This window comes from Salvelinus alpinus, chromosome 4, assembly GCF_045679555.1.
Source record: "Salvelinus alpinus chromosome 4, SLU_Salpinus.1, whole genome shotgun sequence".
NCBI classification, from domain to species: domain Eukaryota; kingdom Metazoa; phylum Chordata; class Actinopteri; order Salmoniformes; family Salmonidae; genus Salvelinus; species Salvelinus alpinus.
In genome coordinates, this window is record NC_092089.1 from 91629656 (window position 1) to 91641835 (window position 12180).

General features: G+C 47.1%; 1 protein-coding gene across 1 annotated transcript in view; it reads right to left on the minus strand.

The window, feature by feature from the left end:
• Positions 1–12180, minus strand: part of LOC139574675 (netrin receptor UNC5A-like) — a 623219-nt gene that overhangs the window by 72067 nt on the left and 538972 nt on the right. The gene's annotated exons all lie outside the window — the stretch shown is intronic.

Here is a 12180-nt window from a genome sequence, read left to right on the forward strand (position 1 = left end):
CAGGGTGTGTGTGGTAGTGGGGGCAGGGGTCAGGGTGTGTGTGGTAGTGGGGTCAGGGGGCAGGGTGTGTGTGGTAGTGGGGTCAGGGGCAGGGTGTGTGTGGTAGTGGTGGCAGGGGGCAGGGTGTGTGTGGTAGTGGGGTCAGGGGCAGGGTGTGTGTGGTAGTGGGGTCAGGGTGTGTGTGGTAGTGGGGTCAGGGGTCAGGGTGTGGACAGTGATAGAACTTTAACAATCAAACTAAATAATTCAGAACACATGAAAGAGGACTCTAGTTTCCTGGCAACAAAACTGCTTCTGGAGAGAAAGAAGAGATGTAACATCCAGTAAATATTGGATAAAAGAGATTTAGAGAGAGGGAGAGACAAGAGAAATGTGAAGAGAGCTGTCTTCTCCACCTGCCGAAACAGCTCAACTGACAGGACACACTACAGCTCAACAGACTGACAGGAGACACTACAGCTCAACAGACTGACAGGAGACACTACAGCTCAACAGACTGACAGGAGACACTACAGCTCAACAGACTGACAGGAGACACTACAGCTCAACAGACTGACAGGAGACACTACAGCTCAACAGACTGACAGGAGACACTACAGCTCAACAGACTGACAGGAGACACTACAGCTCAACAGACTGACAGGACACACTACAGCTCAACAGACTGACAGGAGACACTACAGCTCAACAGACTGACAGGAGACACTACAGCTCAACAGACTGACAGGAGACACTACAGCTCAACATACTGGCAGGAGACACTACAGCTCAACAGACTGACAGGAGACACTACAGCTCAACAGACTGACAGGAGACACTACAGCTCAACAGACTGGCAGGAGACACTACAGCTCAACAGACTGGCAGGAGACACTAAAGCTCAACAGACTGACAGGAGACACTACAGCTCAACAGACTGACAGGAGACACTACAGCTCAACAGACTGACAGGAGACACTACAGCTCAACAGACTGACAGGAGACACTACAGCTCAACAGACTGACAGGAGACACTACAGCTCAACAGACTGACAGGAGACACTACAGCTCAACAGACTGACAGGAGACACTACAGCTCAACAGACTGACAGGACACACTACAGCTCAACAGACTGACAGGAGACACTACAGCTCAACAGACTGACAGGAGACACTACAGCTCAACAGACTGACAGCTCAGCAGACTGACAGGAGACACTACAGCTCAACAGACTGACAGGAGACACTACAGCTCAACAGACTGACAGGAGACACTACAGCTCAACAGACTGACAGGAGACACTACAGCTCAACAGACTGACAGGAGACACTACAGCTCAACAGACTGACAGGAGACACTACAGCTCAACAGACTGACAGGAGACACTACAGCTCAACAGACTGACAGGACACACTACAGCTCAACAGACTGACAGGAGACACTACAGCTCAACAGACTGACAGGAGACACTACAGCTCAACAGACTGACAGGACACACTACAGCTCAACAGACTGACAGGACACACTACAGCTCAACAGACTGACAGGAGACACTACAGCTCAACAGACTGACAGGAGACACTACAGCTCAACAGACTGACAGGAGACACTACAGCTCAACAGACTGACAGGAGACACTACAGCTCAACAGACTGGCAGGAGACACTACAGCTCAACAGACTGACAGGAGACACTACAGCTCAACATACTGGCAGGAGACACTACAGCTCAACAGACTGACAGGAGACACTACAGCTCAACAGACTGACAGGAGACACTACAGCTCAACAGACTGGCAGGAGACACTACAGCTCAACAGACTGGCAGGAGACACTACAGCTCAACAGACTGACAGGAGACACTACAGCTCAACAGACTGACAGGAGACACTACAGCTCAACAGACTGACAGGAGACACTACAGCTCAACAGACTGACAGGAGACACTACAGCTCAACAGACTGACAGGAGACACTACAGCTCAACAGACTGACAGGAGACACTACAGCTCAACAGACTGACAGGAGACACTACAGCTCAACAGACTGACAGGAGACACTACAGCTCAACAGACTGACAGGAGACACTACAGCTCAACAGACTGACAGCTCAGCAGACTGACAGGAGACACTACAGATCAACAGACTGACAGGAGACACTACAGCTCAACAGACTGACAGGAGACACTACAGCTCAACAGACTGACAGGAGACACTACAGCTCAACAGACTGACAGGAGACACTACAGCTCAACAGACTGACAGGAGACACTACAGCTCAACAGACTGACAGGAGACACTACAGCTCAACAGACTGACAGGAGACACTACAGCTCAACAGACTGACAGGAGACACTACAGCTCAACAGACTGACAGGAGACACTACAGCTCAACAGACTGACAGGAGACACTACAGCTCAACAGACTGACAGGACACACTACAGCTCAACAGACTGACAGGACACACTACAGCTCAACAGACTGACAGGACACACTACAGCTCAACAGACTGACAGGAGACACTACAGCTCAACAGACTGACAGGAGACACTACAGCTCAACAGACTGACAGGAGACACTACAGCTCAACAGACTGACAGGAGACACTACAGCTCAACAGACTGACAGGAGACACTACAGATCAACAGACTGACAGGAGACACTACAGCTCAACAGACTGGCAGGAGACACTACAGCTCAACAGACTGACAGGAGACACTACAGCTCAACAGACTGACAGGAGACACTACAGCTCAACAGACTGACAGGAGACACTACAGCTCAACAGACTGACAGGAGACACTACAGCTCAACAGACTGACAGGAGACACTACAGCTCAACAGACTGACAGGAGACACTACAGCTCAACAGACTGACAGGAGACACTACAGCTCAACAGACTGACAGGAGACACTACAGCTCAACAGACTGACAGGAGACACTACAGCTCAACAGACTGACAGGAGACACTACAGCTCAACAGACTGACAGGAGACACTACAGCTCAACAGACTGACAGGACACACTACAGCTCAACAGACTGACAGGAGACACTACAGCTCAACAGACTGACAGGAGACACTACAGCTCAACAGACTGACAGGAGACACTACAGCTCAACAGACTGACAGGACACACTACAGCTCAACAGACTGACAGGAGACACTACAGCTCAACAGACTGACAGGAGACACTACAGCTCAACAGACTGACAGGAGACACTACAGCTCAACAGACTGACAGGAGACACTACAGCTCAACAGACTGACAGGAGACACTACAGCTCAACAGACTGACAGGAGACACTACAGCTCAACAGACTGACAGGAGACACTACAGCTCAACAGACTGACAGGACACACTACAGCTCAACAGACTGACAGGAGACACTACAGCTCAACAGACTGACAGGAGACACTACAGCTCAACAGACTGACAGGAGACACTACAGCTCAACAGACTGACAGGAGACACTACAGCTCAACAGACTGACAGGAGACACTACAGCTCAACAGACTGACAGGAGACACTACAGCTCAACAGACTGACAGGAGACACTACAGCTCAACAGACTGACAGGAGACACTACAGCTCAACAGACTGACAGGAGACACTACAGCTCAACAGACTGACAGGACACACTACAGCTCAACAGACTGACAGGAGACACTACAGCTCAACAGACTGACAGGAGACACTACAGCTCAACAGACTGACAGGACACACTACAGCTCAACAGACTGACAGGAGACACTACAGCTCAACAGACTGACAGGAGACACTACAGCTCAACAGACTGACAGGAGACACTACAGCTCAACAGACTGACAGGAGACACTACAGCTCAACAGACTGACAGGAGACACTACAGCTCAACAGACTGACAGGAGACACTACAGCTCAACAGACTGACAGGAGACACTACAGCTCAACAGACTGACAGGAGACACTACAGCTCAACAGACTGACAGGAGACACTACAGCTCAACAGACTGACAGGAGACACTACAGCTCAACAGACTGACAGGAGACACTACAGCTCAACAGACTGACAGGAGACACTACAGCTCAACAGACTGACAGGAGACACTACAGCTCAACAGACTGACAGGAGACACTACAGCTCAACAGACTGACAGGACACACTACAGCTCAACAGACTGACAGGAGACACTACAGCTCAACAGACTGACAGGAGACACTACAGCTCAACAGACTGACAGGAGACACTACAGCTCAACAGACTGACAGGAGACACTACAGCTCAACAGACTGACAGGAGACACTACAGCTCAACAGACTGACAGGAGACACTACAGCTCAACAGACTGACAGGAGACACTACAGCTCAACAGACTGACAGGACACACTACAGCTCAACAGACTGACAGGAGACACTACAGCTCAACAGACTGACAGCTCAGCAGACTGACAGGAGACACTACAGCTCAACAGACTGACAGGAGACACTACAGCTCAACAGACTGACAGGACACACTACAGCTCAACAGACTGACAGGAGACACTACAGCTCAACAGACTGACAGGAGACACTACAGCTCAACAGACTGACAGGAGACACTACAGCTCAACAGACTGACAGGAGACACTACAGCTCAACAGACTGACAGGAGACACTACAGCTCAACAGACTGACAGGAGACACTACAGCTCAACAGACTGACAGGAGACACTACAGCTCAACAGACTGACAGTGAAGAGGTGACTCCGGGATGCTGGCCTTCTAGGCAGAGTTCCTCTGTCCAGTGTCTGTGTTCTTTTGCCCATCTTAATCTTTTCCTTTTACTGGCCAGTCTGAGATATGGCTTTTTCTTTGCAACTCTGCCTAGAAGGCCAGCATCCCGGAGTCGCCCCTTCAGTGTTGACATTGAGACTGGTGTTTTGCGGATACTATTTAATGAAGCTGCCAGTTGAGGACTTGTGAGGCATCTGTTTCTCAAACTAGACACTAATGTACTTGTCCTCTTGCTCAGTTGTGCACCGGGGCCTCCCACTCCTCTTTCTATTCTGGTTAGAGCCAGTTTGTGCTGTTCTGTGAAGGGAGTAGTACAGCCGTGGCCAAAACTTTTGAGAATGACACAAATATTAATTTTCATAAAGTTTGCTGCTTCAGTGTCTTTAGATATTTTTTGTCAGATGTTACTATGGAATACTGAAGTATAATTACAAGCATTTCATAAGTGTCAAAGGCTTTTATTGACAATTACATGAAGTTGATGCAAAGAGTCAATATTTGCAGTGTTGACCCTTCTTTTTCAAGACCTCTGCAATCCACCCTGGCATGCTGTCAATTAACTTCTGGGCCACATCCTGACTGATGGCAGCCCATTCTTGCATAATCAATGCTTGGAGTTTGTCAGAATGTGTTTGTTTTTGTTTGTCCACCCGCCTCTTGAGGATTGACCACAAGTTCTCAATGGGATTAAGGTCTGGGGAGTTTCCTGGCCATGGACCACAAATATCAATGTTTTGTTCCCCGAGCCACTTATTTATCACTTTTGCCTTATGGCAAGGTGCTCCATCATGCTGGAAAAGGCATTGTTCATCACCAAACTGTTCCTGGATGGTTGGGAGAAGAAGTTGCTCTCGGAGGATGTGTTGGTACCATTCTTTATTCATGGCTGTGTTCTTATGCAACATTGTGAGTGAGCCCACTCCCTTGGCTGAGAAGCAACCCCACACATGAATGGTCTCAGGATGCTTTACTGTTGGCATGACACAGGACTGATGGTAGCGCTCACCTTGTCTTCTCCGGACAAGCTTTTTTCCGGATGCCCCTAACAATCGGAAAGGGGATTCATCAGAGAAAATGACTTTACCCCAGTCCTCAGCTGTCCAATCCCTGTACCTTTTGCAGAATATCAGTCTCTCCCTGATGTTTTTCCTGGAGAGAAGTGGCTTCTTTTCTGCCCTTCTTGACACCAGGCCATCCTCCAAAAGTCTTCGCCTCACTGTGCGTGCAGATGCACTCACACCTGCCTGCTGCCATTCCTGAGCAAGCTCTGTACTGGTGGTGCCCCGATCCCGCAGCTGAATCAACTTTAGGAGACGGTCCTGGCGCTTGCTGGACTTTCTTGGGTGCCCTGAAGCCTTCTTCACAACAATTGAACCGCTCTCCTTGAAGTTCTTGATGATCCGATAAATGGTTGATTTAGGTGCAATCTTACTGGCAGCAATATCCTTGCCTGTGAAGCCCTTTTTGTGCAAAGCAATGATGACGGCACGTGTTTTCTTGCAGGTAACCATGGTTGACAGAGGAAGAACAATGATTCCAAGCACCATCCTTCTTTTGAAGCTTCCTGTCTGTTATTCGAACTCAATCAGCATGACAAAGTGATCTCCAGCCTTGTCCTCGTAAACACTCACACCTGTGTTAACGAGAGAATCACTGACATGTTGTCAGCTGGTCCTTTTGTGGCAGGGCTGAAATGCAGTGGAAACGTTTTTTAGGGATTCAGTTAATTTGCATGGCAAAGAGGGACTTTGTAATTAATTGCAATTTATCTGATCACTCTTCATAACATTCTGGCGTATATGCAAATTGCCTTCATACTAACTCAGGCAGCAGACTTTGTGAAAATTAATATTTGTGTCATTCTCAAAACTTCTGGCCACGACTGTACATGTCGTTGTACGAGATCAGTTTCTTGACAATTTTTCGCACGGAATAGCCTAGAATTTCATGGAATTTCTCAGAACAAGAATAGACTGACGAGTTTCAGAAGAAGGTCTTTGTTTCTGGCCATTTTGAGCCTGTAATCGAACCCACAAATGCTGATGCTCCAGATACTCAACTAGACTAAAGAAGGCCAGTTTTATTGCTTCTTTAATCAGGACAACAGTTTTCAGCTGTACTAACATAATTGCAAAAGGGTTTTCTAATAATCAATTAGCCTTTTAAAATGATCAACTTGGATTAGCTAACACAACGTGCCATTAGAACACAGGATGGTTGCTGATAATGGGCCTCTGTACGCCTATGTAGATATCCCATAAAAAATCTGCCGTTTCCAGCTACAATAGTCATTTACAACATTAACAATGTCTACACTGTATTTCTGATCAATTTGATGTTATTTTAATGGACAAATATGTTTTTCTTTTCAAAAACAAGGACATTTCTAAGTGACCCCAAACTTTTGAACGGTAGTGTATCTACATAATGTACCAGTTAAACATTTGGACACACCTACTAATTCAAGGGTTTTTCTTATTTTTTTACTATTTTCTACACTGTAGAATAATAGTGATGATGTCAAAACTATGAAATAGCACATATACAATCATTTAGTAACCAAAACATTTATCAAAATAGATTTTATATTTTAGATTCTTCAAAGTACCCCACCTTTTGCCTTGAGGGCACAACATGAATGGGTGGGGTTAGGGCCATGGTGTGTGTGGTAGTGGGGTCAGGGGTCACTCAAAGGAGTGATTGAAAAAGCTTCTTCTACTTTCCTCAACTTACAAGTAATTTTCTCCACCCTGCTACCACGATAGTACTTTACAGAGGGTAAACACAAGTATTTCCTGTGACTGTGCCTCAAAACCAAATGTCTACTTGGCCCACCACTCCACCCTGGACCAGCCTTTATGACCAGGTCCACCTTCGCCCACCTTCGCCCTCTAAAGGACATCGCCCTCAACCAGACCTGCAGGACCCCCCCCCACCCCCCCACCCCCGGACCTAAACATAGAGGACCTACATCCAGACCACATCCCCACCAGCCAATCAATAACCCCTTAAACCAACCATGCACACACCTCATATAGGCCCCCTCAGATCAGACCTATGCCCCTCCTACCCACCCCATGCCCCCCACCCCCGCAAAGAGGGCCTCAACATGGAAATCACACATCCTCCCAGGCCGTGAGCAGGCAAACAGACCCAACCCCCACTCTTACACTAGCCCAAGCCAATGGCATGTACCAGATGCTCAGCAGGTTCTGTTCACACTTACTGGTCTGAGGCCAAACCACACGACCAACCACATTGGACACTTTATGGAACACAAAACCTTCACTATCTCATCCTAGAAAATCCAAGGCCTGAGGTCATCTGCCTTTGGCCTAAAGAGCAGGAACCTGAACTTCACCAAAGAAATGAGAAATACAGACATTGTCATTCTGCAAGAAACCTGGTACAGAGGAGACGGACCCACTGGTTGCCCTCTAGGTTACAGAGAGCTGGTAGTCCCATCCACCAAACTACCAAACTACCAGGTGTGAAACCTGGTATAGAGGAGACGGACCCACTGGTTGCCCTCTAGGTTACAGAGAGCTGGTAGTCCTATCCACCAAACTACCAGGTGGGTGGTATAGAGGAGACGGACCCACTGGTTGCCCTCTAGGTTACAGAGAGCTGGTAGTCCCATCCACCAAACTACCAGGTGTGAAACAGGGAAGAGACTCAGGGGGTATGCTAATTTGGTATAGAGCAGACCTAACTCACTCCATTAAATTAATATAAACAGTAACATTTCACATTTGGCTAGAATTTCAAAAAGAAATGATCTCAACAGAGAAAAAATGTCCTCCTGTGTGCTACCTATATCTCCCCACTAGAATCCCCATACTTTAACGATGACAGCTTCTCCATCCTAGAGGGGAAATCAATCATTTCCAGGCTCAGGGACATGTACTAGTCTGTGGCGACCTAAATGCCAGAACTGGACCAGAACCTGACACCCTCAGCACACAGGGGGACAAACACCTGCCTGGAGGTGACAGCATTCCCTCCCCCATATGCCCCCCTAGGCACAACTATGACAACATAACCAACAAAAATGGGTCACAACTCCTGCAGCTCTGTCGCACGCTGGGTATGCACATTGTCAATGGTAGGCTTCGAGGAGACTCCTACGGTAGGTACACCTATAGCTCATCTCTTGGCAGTAGTACTGTAGACTACTTTATCACTGACCTCAACCCAGAGTCTCTCAGAGCGTTCACAGTCAGCCCACTGACACCCCTATCAGATCACAGCAAAATCACAGTCTACTTGAACAGAGTAATACTCAACCATGAGGTATCAAAGCCAAAGGAACTGAGTAATATTAAGAAATGCTATAGATGGAAGGAAAGTAGTGTGGAAACCTACCAAAAAACAATTAGGCGACAACAAATTCAATCCCTTTTAGACATCTTCCTGGACAAAACATTTCACTGTAATTTTGAAGGTGTAAACTTGGCAGTAGAAAACCTAAACAGTATATTTGATGTCTCAGCTTTCCTATCAAATCTAAACATGTCAAGCAGACAACCTAAGAGAATTAACAAAAGTGACAAATGGTTTGATGAAGAATGCAAAAACCTGATAAAGAAGTGGAGAAATCTGTCCAACCAAAAACAGAGAGACCCAGAAAACCTGAGTCTACGCCTTCACCAATCACCAAAACAATACAGAAATACACTACGGAAAAAGAAGGACCAGCACGTCAGAAATCAGCTCAATTTAATTGAAGAATCCATATTATCTAACCACTTCTGGGAAAATTGGAAAACACTAAATAAACAACAACACGAAGAGTTATCTATCCAAAACAGAGATGTGTGGATAAACCACTTCTCCAATCGTTTTGGCTCTATAACAAAGAACAAACAGCAAAAACATATACATGATTAAATACACATTTTATAATCAACTATTAAAGACTACCAGAACCCACTGAATTATCCAATTACCTTGAATGAGTTACAGGACAAAATACAAACCTCCAACCCAAAAAGGCCTGTGGTGTTGATGGTATCCTCAATGAAATGTGAAAATATACAGACCACAAATTAAAATTCAACTTAAACTCTTTAACTTCATGCTCAGCTCTGGCATCTTCCCCAATATTTGGAACCAAGGACTGATCACCGCAAAGACCTGGGATCTGTCAGACCTGGGACCTGTCAGACCTGGGACCTGTCAGACCTGGGACCTGTCAGACCTGGGACCTGTCAGACCTGGGACCTGTCAGACCTGGGACCTGTCAGACCTGGGACCTGTCAGACCTGGGACCTGTCAGACCTGGGACCTGTCAGACCTGGGACCTGTCAGACCTGGGCCCTGTCAGACCTGGGACCTGTCAGACCTGGGCCCTGTCAGACCTGGGACCTGTCAGACCTGGGACCTGTCAGACCTGGGACCTGTCAGACCTGGGCCCTGTCAGACCTGGGACCTGTCAGACCTGGGACCTGTCAGACCTGGGACCTGTCAGTAAATCTCAGTAAGACCAAAATAATGGTGTTCCTAAAAAAGGTCCAGTCACCATGGCAACACAAATACAAATTCCATCTAGACACCGTTGCCCTAGAGCACACAAAAAAACGATACATACCTCGGCCTAAACATCATTGCCGAATACCCATTCTAGCAGTATTCATCTCTCTCTTTGTGGTCATGGCAAGTTTAATTACTTACATTGTCAAAGTATACATATGTCTCTCTCTCTCTCAGTTTTTTATCCCCTCTGTCTGTCTGTCTGTCTGTCTGTCTGTCTGTCTGTCTGTCTGTCTGTCTGTCTGTCTGTCTGTCTGTCTGTCTGTCTGTCTGTCTGTCTGTCTGTCTGTCTGTCTGTCTGTCTGTCTGTCTGTCTGTCTGTCTGTCTGTCTGTCTGTCTGTCTGTCTGTCTGTCTCTCAATTCAATTTCAATTGAATGTAAGGGCTTTATTGACATGGGAAACATATGTTAACATTGCCAAAGCAAGTGAAGTGGATAATAAACAAATGGGAAATAAACAATAACAATTAAAAGTAAACACTACACTCACAAAAGTTCCAAAATAATAAATACATTTCAAATGTCATATTATGTCTATATACAGTGTTGTAATGATGTGAAAATAGTTAAAGTACAAAAGGGAAAATAAATATAAACATAATTATGGGTTGTATTTACAATGGTGTTTGTTCTTCACTGGTTGCCCTTTTCTTGTGGCAACAGGTCACACATCTTGCTGCTGTGATGGCACACTGTGGAATTTCACCCAGTAGATATGGGAGTTTATCAAAATTGGGTTTGTTTTCAAATTCTTTGTGGATCTGTGTAATCTGAGGGAAATATGTGTCTCTAATATGGTCTTACATTTGGCAGGAGGTTAGGAAGTGCAGCTTAGTTTCCACCTCATTTTGTGGGCAGTGTGCACATAGCCTGTCTTCTTTTCTCTCTCTCTCTCTCTCTCTCTCTCTCTCTCTCTCTCTCTCTCTCTCTCTCTCTCTCTCTCTCTCTCTCTCTCTCTCTCTCTCTCTCTCTCTCTCTCTCTCTCTCTCTCTCTCTCCCTCCTTCCCTCCCTCCCTCCCCCTTCCCATCTCTCTTCTCTGGCTCTACCTCTCTCCCTCCCTACCTCTCCCTCACCATCTCTCTCTCTCTCTCTCTCTCTACCTCGCTCTCTCTACCTCTCTCTCTCTTCCTCTCTCTCTCTACCTCTCTCTCTCTACCTCTCTCTCTCTACCTCTCTCTCTCTACCTTGCTCTCTCTACCTCTCTCTCTCTTCCTCTCTCTCTCTACCTCTCTCTCTCTACCTCTCTCCCTCCCTACCTCTCCCTCACCATCTCTCTCTCTCTCTCTCTCTCTACCTCTCCCTCCCCACCTCTCCCTCACCATCTATCTCTCTCTCTCTCTACCTCTCTCTCTCTACCTCCCTCTCTCTACCTCTCTCTCTCTACCTCTCTCTCTCTACCTTGCTCTCTCTACCTCTCTCTCTCTTCCTCTCTCTCTCTACCTCTCTCTCTCTACCTCTCTCCCTCCCTACCTCTCCCTCACCATCTCTCTCTCTCTCTCTCTACCTCTCCCTCCCTACCTCTCCCTCACCATCTATCTCTCTCTCTCTCTACCTCTCTCTCTCTACCTCCCTCTCTCTTCCTCTCTCTCTCTACCTCTCTCTCTCTTCCTCTCTCTCTCTACCTCGCTCTCTCTACCTCTCTCTCTCTACCTCTCTCTCTCTACCTCTCTCTCTCTACCTCGCTCTCTCTACCTCTCTCTCTCTACCTCTCTCTCTCTACCTCTCTCTCTACCTCTCTCTCTCTCCCTCGCTCTCTCTACCTCTCTCTCTCTACCTCGCTCTCTCTACCTCTCTCTCTCTTCCTCTCTCTCTCTACCTCTCTTTCACCTCTCTCTCTCTACCTCGCTCTCTCTACCTCTCTCTCTACCTCGCTCTCTCTACCTCTCTCTCTCTACCTCTCTCTCTCTCTA